The sequence below is a fragment of the Pleurodeles waltl genome, chromosome 6 (assembly GCF_031143425.1).
Source record: "Pleurodeles waltl isolate 20211129_DDA chromosome 6, aPleWal1.hap1.20221129, whole genome shotgun sequence".
NCBI classification, from domain to species: Eukaryota; Metazoa; Chordata; class Amphibia; order Caudata; family Salamandridae; genus Pleurodeles; species Pleurodeles waltl.
The window spans coordinates 1,308,543,873-1,308,558,600 of NC_090445.1; the positions used below are offsets into that span (position 1 = coordinate 1,308,543,873).

At 44.7% G+C, this 14,728-nt stretch overlaps 1 protein-coding gene across 3 annotated transcripts in view; it reads right to left on the reverse strand.

Annotated features, from left to right (window-relative positions):
- GRID1 (glutamate ionotropic receptor delta type subunit 1) overlaps positions 1 to 14,728 on the reverse strand; it is a 2,731,706-nt gene that overhangs the window by 724,876 nt on the left and 1,992,102 nt on the right. The gene's annotated exons all lie outside the window — the stretch shown is intronic.

Sequence of the window (14,728 nt, forward strand, 5' to 3'; positions counted from 1 at the left end):
GCAAATGTCGAGGGACAACTGTTAGACACACACTAACCCTTAGGGACAACCCCAGACAACTATTCACACTGTATAGGGTCCTTGTCCTCACCTATTAGCCACACACGGTGCCTCTGGAGTTGCCCCACCACATAAGGGATGCTGCTATTCCTTAGAATGTAAGCGTCATGCACTGAGCCAGGAAACTTGGCGTTCACATGGGAGATGTACTGGTCGGCCAAACACACCATCTGCACATTCATTGAATGGTAACTCTTCCGGTTTCTGCACACCTGTTCACTCCAGCGGTGGTGTACCAAGGCCACATGTGTCCCATCAATGGCACCTTTGATGTTGGGGATATGTCCAAGGGCATAGAAGTCACATTTCACTGTAGGCAAATCCTCCACCTGAGGGAACACGATGTAGCTGTGCATGTGTTTCAGCAGGGCAGACAACACTCTGGACAACACGTTAGAGAACATTGGCTGGGACATGCCTGATGCAATGGCCACTGTTGTTTGAAAGGACCCACTTGCCAGGAAATGGGAGTACTGACAGGACCTGCACTAGAGGGGGGATTCCTGTGGGATGGCGGATAGCTGACATTAGGTCTGTCTCCAACTGGGCACACAGTTCCTGGATTGTGGCTTGATCAAGTCTATTACATGTCGCTCTTACATTGTCGACAGGTCCACCAGCGGTCTGTACACCGGAGGATGCCGCCATCTCCTCACCTGCCCCAGTGGACATGCTCTATGGATGAGAACAGCGATCAGAGGGTCAGCCAACACTGAGGTACGAAATAAACAACTTTATTGCACACATTTGTCAATCCGCCATGTGCCTGTGTGAGTGTGTATGCAAGGCCTAGATATGTGTGACACATTTAAAATTAATGCCATGTGGCCCCCGGAAATGGCGACTGCCTGACCTGTAATGTGGGACAAGGGGATATGAGGTAACTGCGCTGGCGTTGTACACCGTTGCGGTAGGTGGTCGAAGACCGCGGCGCAATCCTGTATTGGTTAACATTGGACCCTATGGGTCCCAGGAGCCAATGACGATGTACACATGCAGTGACGGTTCGCACCACCGAGGACGTGACCGCCATTTTCTCTCTGTTCACTCACTTGATACCTGATCTTCGACAGGAGAGGCCCTACACTGCAAGTGCTGCTGTGACCTCAGTCTGGAAGCGACAATGGCTCAAGTGTCTGGGGAAAGTGCTCCTGCCTTCACATCGGAGGAGTTGGACAAACAAATGGATGGGGTCCTCCCCCAGTACACGCTACTCTACGGTCCTCCAGACAAACAGGTGAGTACACTGTGAGCATGCTGTATGGGCAATGCCTGTTTGGAGTGGTGTGGATGGGAGATGGGGGTGGGGAATGAGGCATGCATGAAACAATGGTAAGTGTATGTGCATAGGGCAAGGGTGGGAACGTGGGCCAATGACTGTGACGGTCCGGACGGTTAGTTTTTCCTTTTCCCCTGTAATATTCCTGTAGGTCAGCACCCACCAGAAGAAGGATATTTGGCGTGCTATCGCCAAAGACGTCCGGGCCCTGGGGGTCCACCACAGACGGAGCACCCACTGCCGTAAAAGATGGGAAGACATTCTCCGCTGGAGCAAGAAGAATGTGGAGGCCCAGCTGGGGATGGCCTCCCAATGTGGGAAGGGTGCCCGTCGCACCATGACTCCCCCTGATGTTCCGGATCCTGGTGGTGGCATATCGGGAGTTGGATGGGCGCTTGAGGGCATCGCAGCAGCCACAAGGGGGTGAGTACTGTCACATCCATCTGATTCAGCGTGCATTGGAGGTGTCTGGGTGGGGGAGGTGGGCTGTGGGTTCCCCTAGGCCAGGGTGAGTTTTGTAGGCAAGGTCCCTTCGTGAGGCAGGCTATGTGGCACCACACCCCACCAGTGTTAAGAGCCATCTACCCCTAGTCAGGCTCCTGTGACTTCCATGTGTGCAGCAATCGGGCATAGGCCTTGTACCCCATGTCCCTGTGATTAATTAGGGAACTCTACGTGCATGGCGTAGTGCAGAGGACTGCTGTGTCTGTAGTGTCCACCAACGGTAGTGGTATTGCGAGCACTAAACATGTCTTTATACTTTCTTTCCCCCCTTTTTGTGGTCTCCCTGGGGCTGACAGAGGGACTTTTCCTGTCAAACCTTGACTTCTTCCCTTCACCTCCCCCACCACTTCTGTCCCCTAGGGCCCGCCTTTCCAGGTCCCAACCCAGCACCTCAGCCACCACATCACCAGGAACAGTGGTGCCAGCAGTAACCGGCTTCTGGAGGGCGCCAAGCAGCAGGGCAGCCAGTGTCCTGAGGAGCCAGGCCAAGGACATTCCCCCACCTCCAAAACAAAAGAAGTTGCACACAGCCCGGAGGGAGAAGGCCAAAACACCTGCCACCAAGGGCTGAGCCAGGACAACAGTTGGGAGTGGCAAGACAGCTGCACCACCATCCAAGGTGGGGAAGGGCCAGAGAAAGAAAGGGAAGTCGCCGCCAACCTGCATGGCGGACAAGACCGCCACATGCATCGCCGCCACGGGCACTGCCGCTCAGGAGACCGCCGCCAGCAACACGCTCAGTGAGCCCCCCCACCAGCACCGCCGCTCAGGAGACCACCGCCAGCAGCACGCTCAGTGAGCCCCCCACCAGCACCGCTGCCTAGGACACCACCGCCAACAGCACGCTCAGTGAGCCCCCCACCAGCAAAGCCACCCAGGACACCGGCGCCAGCAGCACGCTCAATGAGCCCCCCACCAGCACTGCTGCCCAATGAGCGCCGCAAGCACCGCCGCTACTGAGGCCGCCGCCAGCACCGCCAGTGGCCTCGCCACATCCTGTGCCAGTGACACCACCGCAGACATGGCTGCCATCCCCAGTGGTCAGTCGTACGAGGCTGGTGGTCAGTTCCAGGGGCTTGGAAAGCTTCCATGTTGCCCCACCGTCAGTGGACTGTCAGATCCACTACCTCAGTCCTTGGCAGGATGAAGCACTCTGGGCACAAAGCCCCCTCCAGAACCAGTGGAGAATGACATCCACTACCTCTGTCCATGCCAGGATGAAGCACTCTGGGCACAAAGCCCCCTCCAGAACCAGTGGAGAATGACATCCACTACCTCAGTCCTTGGCAGGATGAAGCCCTCTGGGCACCGAGCCCCCTCCAGAACCATTGGCGAATGACATCCACTACCTCAGTACTTGGCAGGATGAAGCACTCTGGACACCGAGCCCCCTCCAGAACCAGTGGAGAATGACATCCACTACCTCTGTCCTTGGCAGGATGAAGCACTCTGGGCACCGAGCCCCCTTCAGAACCAGTGGAGAATGACATCCACTACCTCTGTCCTTGGCAGGATGAAGCACTCTGGGCACCGAGCCCCCTCCAGAACCTGTGGAGAATGACATCCACTACCTCTGTCCTTGGCAGAATGTAGCACTCTGGACACAAAGCCCCCTCCAGAACCAGTGGAGACTGTTATCCACTTAAGAGACTGTGGCTTTGCACTCCCCAGGATAAAGCAGTGGGCAAACCACCCACTGGAGAGACTTGAGAGACTGTGGCTTTGCACTCCACAGGATAAAGCAGTGGGCAAACCACCCACTGGAGAGACTTGAGAGACTGTGGCTTTGCACTCCCCAGGATAAAGCCGTGGGCAAACCACCCACTGGAGAGACTTGAGACACTGTGGCTTTGCACTCCTCAGGATACATCAATGGGCATGGTGCCCCCTCGTAGAGCTGGCATCGTGCACTCATCCGGCTGAGGTGCCCCCCTTCCCTTTCCCCTGAGGTGCCTGTTTTATTTCAATCTGATGCCCCTGCAGTGTTCTCTCCGTTTGGATCGGGTATTGAGTGTGGGCCTCGCCCATGGACCCAGTGGTCCACGGACTATGTAGGTTCAGTACATAAACTTGAATTCTTGGTGTACATATTTGTTACTAGTGTATATATATTTTTGATTAATGGATTTTTCCTGATTACAATCATTCACCTCATTTCATTTTGTCCTTGCGTTCTTCCAGGGGGGTTTGGAGTGTGTAAATGTAATGTTTCAGCATGTATTGGTGTGTGAGTGTTGTTGTATGTGAGGGTGTGGCTGGGGGTGTTGCGTGTGTGTGTCACTCTCTTTTCCCTCCCCCCTCCCCTGTGTCGTAGGTTCAGTACCCACCGTGGTCGTCGCCGCCGTCGGTTATGCTCCTGGTTCGTGTTGAATCCGCCCCGGAAAAGGTGGCGGATTGGCCTCTCATAATGGTGTGGGCGGTACATTGTCTTCCGCCTGTCTGTTTGCTGTGACTGCCGCTGTGTTTGTTTGTACCGCCGTGGCGGTCGGAATGTTAAAGTGGCTGTCTATGTTGGCGGTTTCCGCTGTGGTCATAATTGCATTTTTTTTACCGCCGGCCTGTTGGCGGTCTTACCGCCGCTTTAACACCGACTGCCACGGTTGTAATCAGGGCCATTGTCTTTAAAAGTGGACAAGTAATGATGTACATTAGATTGACAATAAAAAGTGTAAACATACAGAAAGGACATAATGTGACCAATACTGATTTACGACTATTGCTTCTGTCAAGACCTATTAAAGATTTATTTAGGAATGTGGCTCTGGACAAATTTGTACAACCATACAATAAATGATAAAAAGTGTTGCGTGAAGACCACTGCAAGCAAATCTTTAAGGGTGAGGGAACGTGGTAGCATGCAATTGTCTCAGTAGCGAGTTTTCAATTGCTAAATCACAGCATATTAATTTTATTATGCAATTTGACAATGGGAAGACATAAACTGTATGTTTTGGATTCAAAAGATCTTCTAAATGTATAAGAAATGACTGAAAAATGTCTTTGAAAGTGACACTGGCCCACAGTTCTGAACCATTCGTCGATTCTGAAGTACCATTTGAGATGAATAAGTTGCATACAGTGGCTTTGTACTTTGGAACGATTGATTACATGTCATCATCATCAAAGAAACTTTATTCGATTGATTTTAACAATCATAAAAGTCATTGTACATAAAAACGATATTCAACAGAAAAAACGAATACTAGAATGCATATAAATATATAAATATAAATACAACCAGATAAGAGAATAAAAGAAGTGAAAGAAGTTAATAAACAAATTGGTTAAAACAGGTAAGGTGGTCTCAGATATAACACTTAAAAATCTCACTCATTTGCCTCAAGGTATGATCTGGCCTTAATCACTGAACACAGGATAAAGGCTAATCCGTTGCAAACCATAATAGACGGAAGGGACAAAAGATACAAAAGAGCTGGACGACATTGTTTTTTAATGCATTAGTTTTAAAAGTGGTATCACAAACATTTTCCTAGATGTTGAATAATATTTACAAAAGAAGAGTGTATGCATTGTATTTTGGTCAGAGACATTATCGCAAGGGCATTTTTCCAGTTGTGGAGACCAGTCATTAATCAAGGGAAAGCTAACGAGGCGATGAAAAAAACTCTAGTCTCAAATGCGTAAGGACAAACCGATGTCTTGGGTTCAAAACATTACATAAATATGGTTCCATACCATTCGTTTGCTGTATCATATGGTTTCTCCTGACACTATGTTTATTTGCCTCCACATCCCATCTCAATTCGGCCAGGTGGGTGAGGCAAGTGTTTTTCAAGTCTTTCCTGGAAATTGTTTTCAATTCATCTGGAGTAAAGTACAGCTCGGGGTGGCCTAATTTAATAAAAAAAATCTTTATATAATTTAAAGTGCTAGGGCATTTGCCATGATAGCCCTATTCAGATTCGCAGGGTCAGAGTTCCATACTTTATGCCAAAGTAAAATTGGTTGAACACGAATGAGATCTTTAAGGTATGTTACTCCCATTTCTGAATGGCATACTAATGTTGACGTTGATTGTGGGACGCTTAGGACTGTTTTCAGGAAAGCGTTTTCAGTCAGCTGTAGGGTAGTGCAGTCCCGGTAGCCCCAAAGTCCTGCCCCATACAGTGCTACTGAAACACATTTCACATTGTAGAGAGTCATCATATCTTTAGGAATTGCTCTCCCCACCCTTTTAGAAAAGTTTTTTATCGCCATAACGGTTTTTGTGAATAGCAGTTTTCTCGCTTTTATAGCTTGTACCCATGTGCCTTTGTCGTCGAAAACAATGCCTAAGTACGAGAATGTCCCTGTATCGGCTAGTTTCGTGCCTTTTAAGTCAATATGACAATTCTTTGTGCGACTTCTGGGGTATGTCAGAGAAAAGGTTTTAGTATGATTAATTTTAAGACCCAAGGCATCCATACAATTATCAAAGGTTGTTACTAATCTTTGCAAAGCGACTGGGGTGCGGGCCATCAAAACAGCATCATCCGCATACAGGAGTGCCAGGATCTTCAAAGAGCCCTCTTGTGGGAGATCACCACAGGCATTGGATAGAGTCTCCTCTAGGCTATTGATGTATAGAGCAAACAGCCTTGACGCACCCCTCGTTCAATGGGAAAAGGTGAGGTGCATTCCCCCTGACGCCCATAGCAAACTTTAGCGTTTGCTCCAGCGTACAATTCCCTAATACAGTGCACTATGGTAGTATCAGCCCCCATATCCAGCAAGATAGGCCACAATTTTGAATGCACCACACAGTCGAATGCAAAGGTTAGATCAACAAATGCAAGGTATAGGGCGCCGGGCTTGGCAATGTCAATAAGCCCAAAACTTTTGATTCTGAATAAAAATGATTCTTTACAGAGGAAAACCTCTATAATTATTATCTGTAGACCAGACCTAAAATCGGATGTTTATGAACCCTTAGGACATCCTAAGGCATTCTGTACCTATTTTCAGCATCTGTATATGGGAGTTGATAACAATTTGTACTTTATAAAGAACATTTATTATTCTGGTTATTATATAGAAATTAGAAAGACAAGTATAGTTATTTCCTAGGGCATTGGTTGCCAGGCTAAAATTTGACACCAGTCACCTGGAGTCAAATTGCAGCCCATGTGCAATTGTTGTTTTTGTGATATGATATCCAAGACTTCAGATAGAAGATATAAAATAAAGAAAAGATGTGGCTTTGGCAGGCTTCTGATAAATGTACTAAATATTGTAACCCTTTGTTATTGGTATTTATTTATAAGTATTGCGCTGTAATTATTACTAAAGCGCCCAAATATTGTCAAAATATGTTTAAAAAAATCAAAGTAGATTTATTTTTTTTAGCTATAGTTTTCATATTGTTTAATAAAACTATGGGGCAGATATAAGAACCCCTAGGACCTCATTGCACCACATTAGCATAATTTTGTTTTATACTAATAAGGCCCAACAAGGCCAAAATCACTGCTTCAAATTTCCAAAGTGGCGCAATGCATGCCACTTTGTAACCCATTGTGCTACATTATGCCTGTGCCAGGCATAATGTATGCAAAGGGGGCATTGCCCCATTAGGGGTGCGGAAAGAATGGCATAAATAATTCTAAGAGATTTCTTTGCATCATTTTTTCAGCACTTTTAACTCCTGCTCAGAGCATGCATTAAAAGGAGACACACCAATGCTTACAATGGACTTCAATGGGCTTCTCAGGATTAACGTAAAAAAAAATTACGCTAATCCTGCAAAGGTCCGAACTAGTGTCAAAAACTTTGGCGCTAGTTCCCCTAACTATCACCGTGGTGCCCCCTATCTTAGATGCAGTGCATTATTGGGGGCGCTAAGGGGCGCAAGAAAAGTGGCACCAAACTGGGTGCAGCACCACTTTTCTTAAATCAGGCCCTATGTTTTTGTAACAGAAAGTGTGTGGCCAGTGCAGATGGTGGATTCACAGCTCTTCAGTTAAATTACTCAATTTTCAGAACTGAGTATGTAATGTTATTCTACAAATGTGGTTATATGGTGCTGTTATGTCTGGTTCACTACGCGTTCACAAGGTAATAGGACACCATATTGGACCTGATTATGATTTAAGGTGTTATTTATTGCCTCTGATAAATAATGATACCATGGGGTATGTTAATTATCGAGTGTAACACCCATTATGAGCCCATGTGGGATTATAAACAGATTTTGGTGTTTAATGCTCCAAAATCTGCACAGTACAGTAAATACCGTGGCATAGGTTTACAAGAAAATGAAGGAGTGCGACGCTGCACCAAATTTGGCAGCGCCGCAGGGATGAGCTGTATTCAGAAGAAAATGGTATATCACTGTGTTTCCCCCTGCACCTGCATGAAATGTGCTGCCAGGTGGCAACCCAGCCGCCCTTGCGCCATAGTGCATTGAGGGGGAGATTGTTTTTGTGCAAGAAGGAACACCGTCCTGTACAAAAACAATCTTCAATGATGATTTGCTCAGAATGCAGCACACAAAGAAAGAGCAAACAACGAGGAGAAAAGAAAACATTTCTCCTTGTTGCACCATGCTAACACCACCCCTGGAGTGGCATTAGATTTTGGCGTGGCCACAGATTGATAAAAACTGGCAAATCTGGGGCAGCATCAAACTTAAATGGGTGTTGCTGTGGCACACCCACAGCAACACCCATTGCACACTCCTTCTACACAAAGTGCTGCATGTAAAGGGGCCGTATTTAAAAGGTATTGTTAAGCCACAAAAAGTGGCTTAACGCCACCTTTTAAATACAGTGCAGTGCATAGCGCCACCACATCTTCACTAAAAGTGACACTCTGGTGGCGATAGGGCTTGTAAACCTGGCCCAGTATATTTTCCCCCTGTCAAATTTTGGCAGGTCTGACCTGCCAAACTGTAACAAAGGGTGAGTTATTTAATGCATCCGATAATTATCGGATGCATTAAGTACCTTCAACCTCATAATTCTGACCGTATTATGAGCAACACTTAATCCGGTCCACTGACTCATAAGAGATGATGAACTGCAAGCTAATATCCCTTCTGTTATTGAAAAAACAGGATCAATGTCATAAAGAAATATGCTTTTAGAGTCTGTTTCTTCTGCCAACATTTGTATTTACATGCGAGAATCTCTGTTTGTACCTTACTGACAAGTTCTAAGTAGGCCAAAACTGGTCTGGGTTTACCTGTGATCCCACCTGAAAGTGACCTAGCATGACAGTTTGGTCTGAACTATTCCTATTATTGTAGGAAAAATACTTATTAGCATATGGCTGATCACTATGTAGAGGGATCTAGTGAGTGGAAATAATGGATTGGGATACTGCACTGAGCAATTTCAATGGCTTGGATTAATTCAAGAATTCCTTCATCATCTTGTTGTTTCTTTCAGAAGATACCCTGGGGAACATACCTAGATGTGCCATAGGATTCAAGCTATATCTCACTTGCAATACCTAAATAGGACAAAACAGGTTCAGGATTGTATATGATCTCACATTGATATGACCTGTCCTGACAGGACTGTTCTATTGGAGCAGGACCAAGACTAAGTTGTATATGGCTGTCTTTATGAAGAGTAGCAAATTAGGTGAAACAGGATGTACTGGAGTTTGGGGTCTGAGCTATTGCCAGAGCCTGTGATTTATTTAAGCATTTCTTCCATCACCTTTTTTTCTTGAACTGTAACATGAGTAAATTATGATAGAGTCCTCCAGGAATCTCTCTCTCTATAAAAAGTGAATAGTAAGCTTGCATCAAAAACTAGTCATTCATGTTAAGGTAGCTCTTTTGGTTCAAGTATTGTATATTAGTAAGGAATAGGCATCTCTGTGCCACATAATACTGATGTGTTTGCAGTCATCCAAATCTTGGGTGCGGACGGGCCTTTCTACTTACTTACAACACAATTGTTATAGTTTGCAAGTTCTGTAAGGTGTTTCGGGTGATGACAGTCCTTGCTCCAAATAGTTTCAAGCTTTCTGCATTGTACCAGATTTCTGTACTCGTACATGCCTTCAAAATACCCTGTTGCCTTATTTCACTCTATGGTTTGTTTCGTATGTTTAATGCACTTATGATCATATGTCTTTGGATCCATGTCAAGCCTGGCCATGGACATGATATTCCTAAGTGTGTGCTATTAAGAATAACAACTTTGAAATCAATGTAGCTTTCAAAGTGTTACTTACTCAGCATATAGGTTTCCTGTATCTTTGGTGTATGATTTGTATCATGTCATCGCCAACTTAGAAATGTTTCTCAGAATGAGCAGATGCTCTGCCTAAGCAGTGTTCATATCTTAATGTATTTGATGGTCTCTAGCCTTTGAATGAGAGACATGCAATTAGTTACCTCTTTTAAAAGGTTTAGTGGTGTTGACCCAGACTGAAGGACATTAGTGAGAAAAACCAATGAACCTTTAACTAATGGCAGATCTTACTTTTACTGCTCAAAAAGGTGATGTGAATGTTTTAGAATTATCACCATCAGAATCCACCATCTTTTGTGAATTGTTCCTAACAATATTGGATCCTTTGCAGTTTTATTAAGAAGTCGTATGCTTGGGTTGCCACAATTGGACTCAAAGAATGCAGTTACACCCAAGTTAAAATTCCTAGCCTTATCAAGCCATATCATCAAGGCCTCATGGAAAAACGTTATGCTTAGCAAATAACCAAGATGAAAAAGTAAAAAATAAAACAGCTTACACTAGACTTTATTCTTGCAGTCCATATTTTGGTTCATGGCAACACCACAAAATAAAATGATGGATGGCATGTTGAAACTTTTCAGACACTCACCCCCGTCACAGATCTGGGTTTAATCCATTGTTATTTTGCTCGCCACTCACCCTAGTTTAGAGTCAGCTATATGCACATCAGTCTTGAGCCTGCTCCCCATGGAAACAGTCCAGCCTGAATTACCAAGCCAAGTCCTCCCTGTACCAGAAACAGGCATCCTGGGACCAGTTTTGGGGGATCACTCCTCATCAGCCAGGCTAGCTTGAATCCAGTGGTGCAGTAAGCAAGCGTTTCATGTCTGGACATTCCCTATCCACTTAGGGGGCACATAGCAACACAACAAAATAAAATTATGGATAGAGTATTGAGACTTTTCAAACACTTATTTTGTGTTGCTGCAGATTGTGCCTCAGCGAAGGGACAGATAATCAAGTCAAAGATCATTCCATCAACCCTGTAAGGATTGGAGAACTTGACACACAAAGCTTGTCAAGGCCATCTCCAAGCAGTGGTGACTGAAACATGAAAAAGAGTGTTTCTGACCCTTGACCAATCAGGTCTTAGATGATAGCTTCCCATTATGATTAGAATTCATTCTGTTCCCCATATAAAAATCAAGGGACTTTTCTGAAGGCAAAATGCTGTGGACACCTTTGGAATTCTTTGTGCCCAAACTCAGAATCAGTTTTTAGTCAGCCTAGCATTGTCAGGGATGGTGTGGACAATAAAGTCAATGGGTGACAAACATTTAATACATGACATGAGGGCCATGTTTTTAATAAATATGAATTGAGTTATGTACTAAAACATAGCCAATAAGGTAGACCTAGACTACATTGAAACACCAACAATGAACACTTGATTTCAAAGCATGCAGACAGTACTTCATGGGTGGTGCTTGTATAGGCCTTTATATGTAGAGAATACGCACGTGTGCCCCCCATTGTTAAGACAATCTTTCCACGGGTCTCTCTTTATCACAGATCTTTTGAAGGCTCATCAGCAAATCTCTGTTTGTTATGTGATTTGAGCAGGACGGTGGTCATTTTAGGTCATTCAAGGGATGCCACGGTATTCAGTAAATTTTTGTGTGTGCTCCTGATGGCAGTCATGTATTTGCAAAGTCCCAAGCACAAGTTCATTTTTCTGAGGATTTATTGCTGCAAAGGTTAAGGTCTAAGGTGGAGCACTGCCAGCTCCAAAGTGTGGGAAAAAGCAATATTTAACTGCATATACAACAATTGTCTCTTAAGAATCAAATATGGCAATCAAAGTGTTTTTGGGCACACTGGATGACTTGATTTAGGCCTTCCTAAGGGGTATCCCTGACAATTAGGCCAATTCAATTTCAGCTAACAATCTGTGAATATTCTTGGTTGTTTACTTCTAAATGGCTGTTTTAAAAGCAGCTAAATGAAAAAATAGTGCTCCCTTTTCAGAATCCCGATGCATCAGCTCTGTTGCCTGGGATTCATTAGGATAAGTTCACCAATTCCTGAGAAGACAATGCACACTATAAGAATCGTTCTCCTTTTAAAATGTATTATATCAACCCTATTACATGCTTGTAATCTTTTGTTTGAAATTTTATTTAAATATAAACTCTTTACGTACGTTAATGGTGTAAGATACCCAAACCCTCTGTTTTCATCTGAAGATTTGCCAATTGTTTGAATGATTCGTTTTTTTGCATAAGAATTGCTCAAAAAAGTAAAATATATTATTATTTAAGCAGCCTGTTTTTGATTGGGTGTGGCAATGTACCACTGGAAATCTCTGTATCTCTATATTGCTCATTTGTTGGTTGGATCAAAAAACACTTTGGGACTGGCTTCTTAGAGCCCATAAAAAATGCTCTTGTAGTTCTACTTTCCATACTTATAGATGCTTTTGTGAATTAGCCCCATGGCATCAACACTATTCAAGTTTATTGATGGAATTGGCCAAGTCACGTAGAAGGTATTTGCATGTTGTTGTTTGAATTTGTCAATGATATTTGAATTTCTTCTGCAAATTGATATTTATGAAATACTAATTGCCAAAATCCAAACGCAGTACATAGTAAACTGTGGTACTAAGACTAAATACCGCCCAATTTACGGCAACAATTTAAAATCACACCAGAAGTTGTACCACTGGTCAATTCAGATGTTGCTCCCACAAATCAGTTTATGTTACCCAGCCTACACCATGTGAAAACTCAAATACAGTAAAAACAAATTTGACATTATCCCACCCAAGTGCATCATATCCAACACTCTTAGGTGGTCATTTGGCTTTCTGTTGTAAGAATGCTAACTCCTCACAATATTAACTAGCATGTGTGAATATATTGATATATATTCATGTACTATGTGGAGCCTTTCTTTGACAGAAGAGTGGTGAGGGTGTATTTTGCTTGCCAACAAATCAGTATGAAATTATTTTCTTAGACGAAAACAATGTGGGTGGAAAGTTTCCAAATGTCTTAAATGTTTCATCTTTCTATATTTTAAAACATTGCAACACTGATTTAGGCATTGATCCAATCAAATATCCCAATTAATGACTGTCTGTTTACCTCTGCTTCCTCTTCGAATGATATAACAAGTCTGTCAGCTTTTGTATTCTGAGATGCTGCACCTCTCTTTGGATGTTAATAGAGTGTCTACATGAAGATACTGCTAACGTTGGTCTGTTTCTAAATATAGCACAGGGGTGGAAAGCACCAGCCAAATTATGGGTTCCACCCAGCCTGAATATGCACACTATATCTGTGAATGACAATTTTTATACTTTGGGAACTAAGAGACAGTATGTCATTTACTATGTCAAACTCCCTATAGGATTAAAACAGTGATCCCTACAGAAGATTTTAAACCACTGGTACAATTGTAGTGCTCTCCATCAGAAGAAGAAACTGATAGTCATTCCCAACTTCTATCTGCCCCCCCCTTGAAGACTTTTTGTCTGCGCTGCAAGGTTATAATTAGGCTCCAGAAGTTATTCCCATATCACCTTTATTTGGATCACCATTAACTGACTCCCCATGGAAACTAGAAATGCATTTATAGGGGCATTAATGGATCATAGAAGCTTGGGCTTCAAAACACCTAAATATCTGGCTAATAAACGTACAATATTTAGACCCTTATTGTGAGTTGGTCATTATATTCTGACCCCCCTCCCCCGTTTAACTCATTACACATCCAATCATTTTTAGATGCTTTAAATATCCCAGCCTTTGTTAAATTTCAGCAGGTCAAACCTGTGGAAATTTAACAGGGGAAAACCATACTGTATCTACCACATCATGTTTATTTGATGTGTTAAACACTATGGGGGTCATTCTGACCCTGGCGGTAATTACCGCCATGGCGGAGGTCGGCGGTAGCACCGCCAACAGGCTGGCGGTGCACCGCTGGGCATCCTGACCGCGGCGGTTCAGCCGCGGCCAGAAACGGAAAGTCGGCGGTGTCCCGCCGACTTTCCGCTGCCCTTGAGAATCCTCCCATGGGGATTCTGACACCCCCTACCGCCATCCAGTTCCTGGCGGTTCTCCCGCCGGGAACAGGATGGCGGTAGGGGGTGCCGCGGGGCCCCTGGGGGCCCCTGCAGTGCCCATGCCAATGGCATGGGCACTGCAGGGGCCCCCGTAAGAGGGCCCCAAAAAGAATTTCAGTGTCTGCCTAGCAGACACTGAAATTCGCGACGGGTGCAACTGCACCGGTCGCACCTTCCCACTCCGCCGGCTCAATTCTGAGCCGGAGTCCTCGTGGGAAGGGTGTTTCCCGCTGGGCTGGCGGGCGGACTTTCGGCGGTCGCCCGCCAGCCCAGTGGGAAAGACAGAATGACCGCCGCGGCCTTTCGGCGGGAACCGCGTGGCGGGCGGCGACCCCCGTCCGCCGCGGTCAGAATCACCCCCTATAATCTGCTTACTATGCCTCACTAAATCATAATAGGTGTTTTTATTCGAACCGTAAGCAACATATCCCGGGGTATGAATATTTATCAGTTGCGATACATAGCACCTAAACACGTCATCAGGGCCTTAAAGCAAGCAGATACCATCAAAGCTCAAACACCCTACACCACAAAACACTTATTTTCAAGAACAAAGAAGGCTTACACAATCTTTAACAAGAACCACACCGAAGATATTCTACC